Source organism: Symphodus melops (assembly GCF_947650265.1).
Source record: "Symphodus melops genome assembly, chromosome: 17".
NCBI lineage: Eukaryota > Metazoa > Chordata > Actinopteri > Labriformes > Labridae > Symphodus > Symphodus melops.
The window spans coordinates 12,419,460-12,430,072 of record NC_136707.1 but is presented as its reverse complement, the minus strand read 5'-3'; the positions used below and the strand labels follow the sequence as shown (position 1 = coordinate 12,430,072).

General features: G+C 37.9%; 1 long non-coding RNA gene across 1 annotated transcript; it reads left to right on the top strand.

Moving 5' to 3' along the window:
* The first annotated feature begins 336 nt into the window (after nt 1-336).
* Nucleotides 337-1,272, top strand: LOC306838600. The gene is made up of 3 exons (XR_013781105.1): nt 337-412; nt 972-1,025; nt 1,196-1,272. It is a non-coding gene; the product is annotated as an uncharacterized lncRNA (long non-coding RNA).
* Nucleotides 1,273-10,613: the final 9,341 nt, after the last annotated feature.

The window sequence follows — 10,613 nt, the reverse complement described above, 5'->3', positions numbered from 1 at the left end:
GTTGATGCAGCAAAAGAAGATGAGTCACTTGGAAGGTTGGTCAACGATGACCACATCGACCCAAACGCTAAAATGAAGCACCTAAATGTAGAAGGGAAGCCCCATCTGTGTCTGTTTGCAAGACGAGACATCGAGCCAGGAGAGGAGATCACCTATGACTATGGTGACTCGGACTGGCCTTGGAGAGGACAGGTGATTATATGAACATGTGCTGAAAGTGATCATTGTTCAGAGGGAAACAAAGGAGGGAAATAAGGCTGAATGCTTTACAATGAATCTGCTGTTTTTCAACACTCAGGAGTGTGGTGAGGAGTCGTCCACTGAGCATCGTGGTGACACATCCACCTCTGAGCTGACCTCTGAGGGGGGCACGTCTACAGCCACAGAGGACTGTGGGGAACTCTTTAAAAAGGTGAATATAAGTAGAGCTTCAGAGTGCTCTTGAACAGCTCATAACTATGTTTTAATAATAATGATGACAAATGAAGCTGGCACAATGCTGTGATGAAAGGTAAACACTCGTACCTGGTTGTGTTAGATATCTACCCTACATGTGCTTTACTCACATTAAACACTTGACTTATCATACGTGTGCTTTCAAACGCCTAAACAGCCGTGTGCTTTATCTTCTTTAGTAAAAACTTCAGATCATCTATTCATATTTACATATTTTATTTGGTCCACAAATGTTATATGGTCCACTGTCAGTTGTTTACATTCTGTCATTGTTAGTGAACTTCATGGGTTTTAGATTTGTGTCTATAATTATCTTCTCAATAAAGCACTAATCAAGACTATTTTCATTTCCTGGACCCGTCCTCTACCAGAACTATTCTCCAAGTGTTTCATTTGGTGCTTTTTCTGAAGCATGAAATCAGATGAATCACATAAACATTTGACCTCTTGATAATTATGTCATAACTTCTGCACTGTTACTTGGTATTGTTTAACCGCTCCCTGTCTCCTCTCAGCCTGCTGACGTGGACACGTCTCCCAGAGTGTCTGAGGCTGGACATCCTGATCAGGTGAGTCAACATGCTTGAATGATTTCTAAGTCATCTTAGTCTGTAAGAGTTAAAACTATTCAGGATGCACTTCAGTGATTTTGTGCCCTCTTTTGAGGTTAATAGTGATAGTGAGAACTCTATTGAAATGTCATTGTGCTTCCTCTCATGTATCATTGTTTGTTCTTTAGTGTGTGATGGAGACAGAGGACTCACCTGTGTCTCTAAGCCACAGTGAGCTGAGTCCAGAACACGGGCAGCAACCCAGTTTTAAAAAGGTAAGGTAAGTTTTCTAATAGTCTCTGTTTTTACTATCAGACTCTGAAACTGGTCCTCATGCAGACCTCTAACAGTGTGTGAGAGGTCCCCACAACTCCTGTTTCATTCAGTGTTTGTGAAATCAGACAAGATATCCAATTTGATATTTAAAAAAAAAAACATTGTCAATATAAATTCTGTGTTTTCAGACAACCACCACCACAGCTAACGACATGGCGGCAGATGGGTCATGTCCTTCCCCACAGTCGGTGGCTGAGGAAGATGAGGCGCCTGGTCCGAGCAGCACTCAACAGGTATATTCAGAGTCATCACTTTAGATTTAATTCTACAGTCTCTCTTTGTCATGTTATGGTATTTATGGTTTTCTGAAGCAGTTTAAAGGAGGAAGGAAGTTTATTTGGATGTTAATCTAGACTAAATTGGTTGATGGCAAGAGTTTGATGTAATGCATGTTGAAACTTAGTGGTAGTGGAATATTTGGGGCAGATTAAAACCTTCGGAGAGATTTTGTTATCGTTTAATTGCTACTCTATTCTGGACACTTACGACTTCCCCACAACACACCTTCAGTAGGTGTCTGATTAGAAAATGTGTGAAAACCTCCCACAAACTGGTCCTCATGCAGACCTCTAACAGTGTGTGAGAGGTCCCCACAACTCCTGTTTCATTCAGTGTTTGTGAAATCAGACAAGATATCCAATTTGATATTTAAAAAAAAAAACATTGTCAATATAAATTCTGTGTTTTCAGACAACCACCACCACAGCTAACGACATACATTGCAGTTTCCATCCTTTTTGCAAAGTCACTGAATGTCGCTTTAAATGTTTACATTTGCACAACATACACTTTACTGTTATCATGTACATAGTCTTATTTTTCATTCTAGTGGACAGCAAAGTAAGCATTTCATTGTACAGGGAAACGTGTTTTCTTACTGTGCACATGACAATAAATGCTTTGAATCTTGAATCTTGAATCACCAATACAACTAACACCATGGCAGCAGATGAATCACATCCTTCTCCACAGTCAGACACTAAGGAAGATGATGCTTCTGGTCCCAGCAGCACTCTTCAACAGGGTACATTCATATTTGTGACTTCAGATTTAATTCTACAGTCTCAATTTGTCATGTTGTATTTAGGTTTTCTCCTTCTACCTCTCCCTTCTTCATGGTTGTTCTGTTTCCATGGAGGTGCAGGACTTTAGATTGCATTGAAAAATTAACCCACAATGAGCTAAAATGAGAACAGGAGCAATAAAAACACCCAGAAACTGCAGCTCGGAGTTCAGAGGGCTAAAATATTTAGTAAATCTGCATCACAAATCCATCAATTTAACCTGAATGTTTGTGCATCTTCTGCTGCTTTTGTTTCTCTTGGTGCATGTGTTTGCTATTCAGTAAGTATTTGGAGGTAGAGGCGGTTTTCATCAGTTCAGTTCTGCATACGCACACACACAAAATATTCCAAATCTGTTATAGTGTGAAAAATAAACATATTTCAAACATGACATCATTCATGTGTGGACCAAAATATAATACAAACCATAATACAGATGGTTATTCTTAATCAAAATGACAAAAATGGCATAAAAACACACTTATTCTTACAAGGGTCATTTCAGAGCCACTTGTGAAAGAGTATAGGGTCCAAGCACTGGAGCATCTAAGGGTTAAAATAGTGGCTAGCCAGAATTTATACAAAAATACGGAACGATAATTTCTGACTTCCTTTGTGAGACTTTTATTTTGAAAGTGCGCAGGAAGTTGAGTGTCATGTGCCGACGATAGCTTCGAGAGCTCAGCTGTCGTCACGGTACAGGTGAAATGACGAGAACGGAGCGCGACTGGCAAGGAGCTGCTCAAAAGTGATTAGTAAGAGTTAAATATTTCTGTTAAATACATAAAATGTGACGTAACATATTTTTATTCGGTTTGAAGAAATGTGGTTCAAGTCTACTGTTGCTGAAAAGTAGTCGAGCTAACGAGCTAATTCGCTAAACAAGCTAGTCAGTTAGCGAACTAAGCATGTTTTTATTTAGCATCATGCAAGTTTTCGATGACGTATTTATACGCTTGACTTTGTTAAGCAAAGATGCTCAGCAAGTACGTTAGACTATGGTCCATATTAGCAGTTACAGTGCCTTTTAAATTTAAAAAGGCTTTTTTTGGACAACAGCTTACTAAAAAATAGACTCCTGTCAAAGTGAAGCAAGATATTATTTACAAAGTAATTAATTAAGCGATTGCAGTATTATGCAGTAAATATTAAAGTCCTTTTGAAGTGGCTCACTTAATTCAGCACAGGTGCATCCAATGACTGCCCATGGAGAACACAGGTATGTGTATAGGGACAGGTGTACAAAATGGATAATAGTTTGATGTATTAAATCATTTTGTAGTTGAATGAATCAGTACCTGACTCTAGTAGACACAGATTAACCTAATTATCTCCACTCCACTGGTGGAGTTTAAAAACTGTATCAATGCAGTTGACTTATCAGTGAAGTTGTATCAGAATTGACGTAGCATGACTTAAAGCTGTAATCAACCCATGAGTTAAAGGATAACCTTCCAAGACAGAAAAGGCACCAGACAAACAGGATATCCGTCTTTACTCTTTTTAGAGTAGTGAAAGAGCTTGGCTGGAGTGAATGAAATGTTTTAAATTGACATTGAATGCTTCTCTCTACAATCATTATGCTGACATGCTTTTGATCTTAGAGATTTTGTCTTTTCACACAATTGTTATACAGTATTATCATTAAAGTGACCATTTAATTTATCCAATTTGATATTCAAAACCATTGTCAATATAAATTCTGTGTTTTCAGACAACCACCACCACAGCGAACGACATGGCGGCAGATGGGTCATGTCCTTCCCCACAGTCGGTGGCTGAGGAAGATGAGACGCCTGGTCCGAGCAGCACTCAACAGGTATATTCAGAGTCATCACTTTAGATTTAATTCTACAGTCTCTCTTTGTCATGTTATGGTATTTATGGTTTTCTGAAGCAGTTTAAAGGAGGAAGGAAGTTTATTTGGATGTTAATCTAGACTAAATTGGTTGATGGCAAGAGTTTGATGTAATGCATGTTGAAACTTAGTGGTAGTGGAATATTTGGGGCAGATTAAAACCTTCGGAGAGATTTTGTTATCGTTTAATTGCTACTCTATTCTGGACACTTACGACTTCCCCACAACACACCTTCAGTAGGTGTCTGATTAGAAAATGTGTGAAAACCTCCCACAAACTGGTCCTCATGCAGACCTCTAACAGTGTGTGAGAGGTCCCCACAACTCCTGTTTCATTCAGTGTTTGTGAAATCAGACAAGATATCCAATTTGATATTTAAAAAAAAAAACATTGTCAATATAAATTCTGTGTTTTCAGACAACCACCACCACAGCTAACGACATACATTGCAGTTTCCATCCTTTTTGCAAAGTCACTGAATGTCGCTTTAAATGTTTACATTTGCACAACATACACTTTACTGTTATCATGTACATAGTCTTATTTTTCATTCTAGTGGACAGCAAAGTAAGCATTTCATTGTACAGGGAAACGTGTTTTCTTACTGTGCACATGACAATAAATGCTTTGAATCTTGAATCTTGAATCACCAATACAACTAACACCATGGCAGCAGATGAATCACATCCTTCTCCACAGTCAGACACTAAGGAAGATGATGCTTCTGGTCCCAGCAGCACTCTTCAACAGGGTACATTCATATTTGTGACTTCAGATTTAATTCTACAGTCTCAATTTGTCATGTTGTATTTAGGTTTTCTCCTTCTACCTCTCCCTTCTTCATGGTTGTTCTGTTTCCATGGAGGTGCAGGACTTTAGATTGCATTGAAAAATTAACCCACAATGAGCTAAAATGAGAACAGGAGCAATAAAAACACCCAGAAACTGCAGCTCGGAGTTCAGAGGGCTAAAATATTTAGTAAATCTGCATCACAAATCCATCAATTTAACCTGAATGTTTGTGCATCTTCTGCTGCTTTTGTTTCTCTTGGTGCATGTGTTTGCTATTCAGTAAGTATTTGGAGGTAGAGGCGGTTTTCATCAGTTCAGTTCTGCATACGCACACACACAAAATATTCCAAATCTGTTATAGTGTGAAAAATAAACATATTTCAAACATGACATCATTCATGTGTGGACCAAAATATAATACAAACCATAATACAGATGGTTATTCTTAATCAAAATGACAAAAATGGCATAAAAACACACTTATTCTTACAAGGGTCATTTCAGAGCCACTTGTGAAAGAGTATAGGGTCCAAGCACTGGAGCATCTAAGGGTTAAAATAGTGGCTAGCCAGAATTTATACAAAAATACGGAACGATAATTTCTGACTTCCTTTGTGAGACTTTTATTTTGAAAGTGCGCAGGAAGTTGAGTGTCATGTGCCGACGATAGCTTCGAGAGCTCACCTGTCGTCACGGTACAGGTGAAATGACGAGAACGGAGCGCGACTGGCAAGGCGCTGCTCAAAAGTGATTAGTAAGAGTTAAATATTTCTGTTAAATACATAAAATGTGACGTAACATATTTTTATTCGGTTTGAAGAAATGTGGTTCAAGTCTACTGTTGCTGAAAAGTAGTCGAGCTAACGAGCTAATTCGCTAAACAAGCTAGTCAGTTAGCGAACTAAGCATGTTTTTATTTAGCATCATGCAAGTTTTCGATGACGTATTTATACGCTTGACTTTGTTAAGCAAAGATGCTCAGCAAGTACGTTAGACTATGGTCCATATTAGCAGTTACAGTGCCTTTTAAATTTAAATAGGCTTTTTTTGGACAACAGCTTACTAAAAAATAGACTCCTGTCAAAGTGAAGCAAGATATTATTTACAAAGTAATTAATTAAGCGATTGCAGTATTATGCAGTAAATATTAAAGTCCTTTTGAAGTGGCTCACTTAATTCAGCACAGGTGCATCCAATGACTGCCCATGGAGAACACAGGTATGTGTATAGGGACAGGTGTACAAAATGGATAATAGTTTGATGTATTAAATCATTTTGTAGTTGAATGAATCAGTACCTGACTCTAGTAGACACAGATTAACCTAATTATCTCCACTCCACTGGTGGAGTTTAAAAACTGTATCAATGCAGTTGACTTATCAGTGAAGTTGTATCAGAATTGACGTAGCATGACTTAAAGCTGTAATCAACCCATGAGTTAAAGGATAACCTTCCAAGACAGAAAAGGCACCAGACAAACAGGATATCCGTCTTTACTCTTTTTAGAGTAGTGAAAGAGCTTGGCTGGAGTGAATGAAATGTTTTAAATTGACATTGAATGCTTCTCTCTACAATCATTATGCTGACATGCTTTTGATCTTAGAGATTTTGTCTTTTCACACAATTGTTATACAGTATTATCATTAAAGTGACCATTTAATTTATCCAATTTGATATTCAAAACCATTGTCAATATAAATTCTGTGTTTTCAGACAACCACCACCACAGCGAACGACATGGCGGCAGATGGGTCATGTCCTTCCCCACAGTCGGTGGCTGAGGAAGATGAGACGCCTGGTCCGAGCAGCACTCAACAGGTATATTCAGAGTCATCACTTTAGATTTAATTCTACAGTCTCTCTTTGTCATGTTATGGTATTTATGGTTTTCTGAAGCAGTTTAAAGGAGGAAGGAAGTTTATTTGGATGTTAATCTAGACTAAATTGGTTGATGGCAAGAGTTTGATGTAATGCATGTTGAAACTTAGTGGTAGTGGAATATTTGGGGCAGATTAAAACCTTCGGAGAGATTTTGTTATCGTTTAATTGCTACTCTATTCTGGACACTTACGACTTCCCCACAACACACCTTCAGTAGGTGTCTGATTAGAAAATGTGTGAAAACCTCCCACAAACTGGTCCTCATGCAGACCTCTAACAGTGTGTGAGAGGTCCCCACAACTCCTGTTTCATTCAGTGTTTGTGAAATCAGACAAGATATCCAATTTGATATTTAAAAAAAAAAACATTGTCAATATAAATTCTGTGTTTTCAGACAACCACCACCACAGCTAACGACATACATTGCAGTTTCCATCCTTTTTGCAAAGTCACTGAATGTCGCTTTAAATGTTTACATTTGCACAACATACACTTTACTGTTATCATGTACATAGTCTTATTTTTCATTCTAGTGGACAGCAAAGTAAGCATTTCATTGTACAGGGAAACGTGTTTTCTTACTGTGCACATGACAATAAATGCTTTGAATCTTGAATCTTGAATCACCAATACAACTAACACCATGGCAGCAGATGAATCACATCCTTCTCCACAGTCAGACACTAAGGAAGATGATGCTTCTGGTCCCAGCAGCACTCTTCAACAGGGTACATTCATATTTGTGACTTCAGATTTAATTCTACAGTCTCAATTTGTCATGTTGTATTTAGGTTTTCTCCTTCTACCTCTCCCTTCTTCATGGTTGTTCTGTTTCCATGGAGGTGCAGGACTTTAGATTGCATTGAAAAATTAACCCACAATGAGCTAAAATGAGAACAGGAGCAATAAAAACACCCAGAAACTGCAGCTCGGAGTTCAGAGGGCTAGAATATTTAGTAAATCTGCATCACAAATCCATCAATTTAACCTGAATGTTTGTGCATCTTCTGCTGCTTTTGTTTCTCTTGGTGCATGTGTTTGCTATTCAGTAAGTATTTGGAGGTAGAGGCGGTTTTCATCAGTTCAGTTCTGCATACGCACACACACAAAATATTCCAAATCTGTTATAGTGTGAAAAATAAACATATTTCAAACATGACATCATTCATGTGTGGACCAAAATATAATACAAACCATAATACTTAATCAAAATGACAAAAATGGCATAAAAACACACTTATTCTTACAAGGGTCATTTCAGAGCCACTTGTGAAAGAGTATAGGGTCCAAGCACTGGAGCATCTAAGGGTTAAAATAGTGGCTAGCCAGAATTTATACAAAAATACGGAACGATAATTTCTGACTTCCTTTGTGAGACTTTTATTTTGAAAGTGCGCAGGAAGTTGAGTGTCATGTGCCGACGATAGCTTCGAGAGCTCAGCTGTCGTCACGGTACAGGTGAAATGACGAGAACGGAGCGCGACTGGCAAGGAGCTGCTCAAAAGTGATTAGTAAGAGTTAAATATTTCTGTTAAATACATAAAATGTGACATAACATATTTTTATTCGGTTTGAAGAAATGTGGTTCAAGTCTACTGTTGCTGAAAAGTAGTCGAGCTAACGAGCTAATTCGCTAAACAAGCTAGTCAGTTAGCGAACTAAGCATGTTTTTATTTAGCATCATGCAAGTTTTCGATGACGTATTTATACGCTTGACTTTGTTAAGCAAAGATGCTCAGCAAGTACGTTAGACTATGGTCCATATTAGCAGTTACAGTGCCTTTTAAATTTAAATAGGCTTTTTTTGGACAACAGCTTACTAAAAAATAGACTCCTGTCAAAGTGAAGCAAGATATTATTTACAAAGTAATTAATTAAGCGATTGCAGTATTATGCAGTAAATATTAAAGTCCTTTTGAAGTGGCTCACTTAATTCAGCACAGGTGCATCCAATGACTGCCCATGGAGAACACAGGTATGTGTATAGGGACAGGTGTACAAAATGGATAATAGTTTGATGTATTAAATCATTTTGTAGTTGAATGAATCAGTACCTGACTCTAGTAGACACAGATTAACCTAATTATCTCCACTCCACTGGTGGAGTTTAAAAACTGTATCAATGCAGTTGACTTATCAGTGAAGTTGTATCAGAATTGACGTAGCATGACTTAAAGCTGTAATCAACCCATGAGTTAAAGGATAACCTTCCAAGACAGAAAAGGCACCAGACAAACAGGATATCCGTCTTTACTCTTTTTAGAGTAGTGAAAGAGCTTGGCTGGAGTGAATGAAATGTTTTAAATTGACATTGAATGCTTCTCTCTACAATCATTATGCTGACATGCTTTTGATCTTAGAGATTTTGTCTTTTCACACAATTGTTATACAGTATTATCATTAAAGTGACCATTTAATTTATCCAATTTGATATTCAAAACCATTGTCAATATAAATTCTGTGTTTTCAGACAACCACCACCACAGCGAACGACATGGCGGCAGATGGGTCATGTCCTTCCCCACAGTCGGTGGCTGAGGAAGATGAGACGCCTGGTCCGAGCAGCACTCAACAGGTATATTCAGAGTCATCACTTTAGATTTAATTCTACAGTCTCTCTTTGTCATGTTATGGTATTTATGGTTTTCTGAAGCAGTTTAAAGGAGGAAGGAAGTTTATTTGGATGTTAATCTAGACTAAATTGGTTGATGGCAAGAGTTTGATGTAATGCATGTTGAAACTTAGTGGTAGTGGAATATTTGGGGCAGATTAAAACCTTCGGAGAGATTTTGTTATCGTTTAATTGCTACTCTATTCTGGACACTTACGACTTCCCCACAACACACCTTCAGTAGGTGTCTGATTAGAAAATGTGTGAAAACCTCCCACAAACTGGTCCTCATGCAGACCTCTAACAGTGTGTGAGAGGTCCCCACAACTCCTGTTTCATTCAGTGTTTGTGAAATCAGACAAGATATCCAATTTGATATTTAAAAAAAAAAACATTGTCAATATAAATTCTGTGTTTTCAGACAACCACCACCACAGCTAACGACATACATTGCAGTTTCCATCCTTTTTGCAAAGTCACTGAATGTCGCTTTAAATGTTTACATTTGCACAACATACACTTTACTGTTATCATGTACATAGTCTTATTTTTCATTCTAGTGGACAGCAAAGTAAGCATTTCATTGTACAGGGAAACGTGTTTTCTTACTGTGCACATGACAATAAATGCTTTGAATCTTGAATCTTGAATCACCAATACAACTAACACCATGGCAGCAGATGAATCACATCCTTCTCCACAGTCAGACACTAAGGAAGATGATGCTTCTGGTCCCAGCAGCACTCTTCAACAGGGTACATTCATATTTGTGACTTCAGATTTAATTCTACAGTCTCAATTTGTCATGTTGTATTTAGGTTTTCTCCTTCTACCTCTCCCTTCTTCATGGTTGTTCTGTTTCCATGGAGGTGCAGGACTTTAGATTGCATTGAAAAATTAACCCACAATGAGCTAAAATGAGAACAGGAGCAATAAAAACACCCAGAAACTGCAGCTCGGAGTTCAGAGGGCTAAAATATTTAGTAAATCTGCATCACAAATCCATCAATTTAACCTGAATGTTTGTGCATCTTCTGCTGCTTTTGTTTCTCTTGGTGCATGT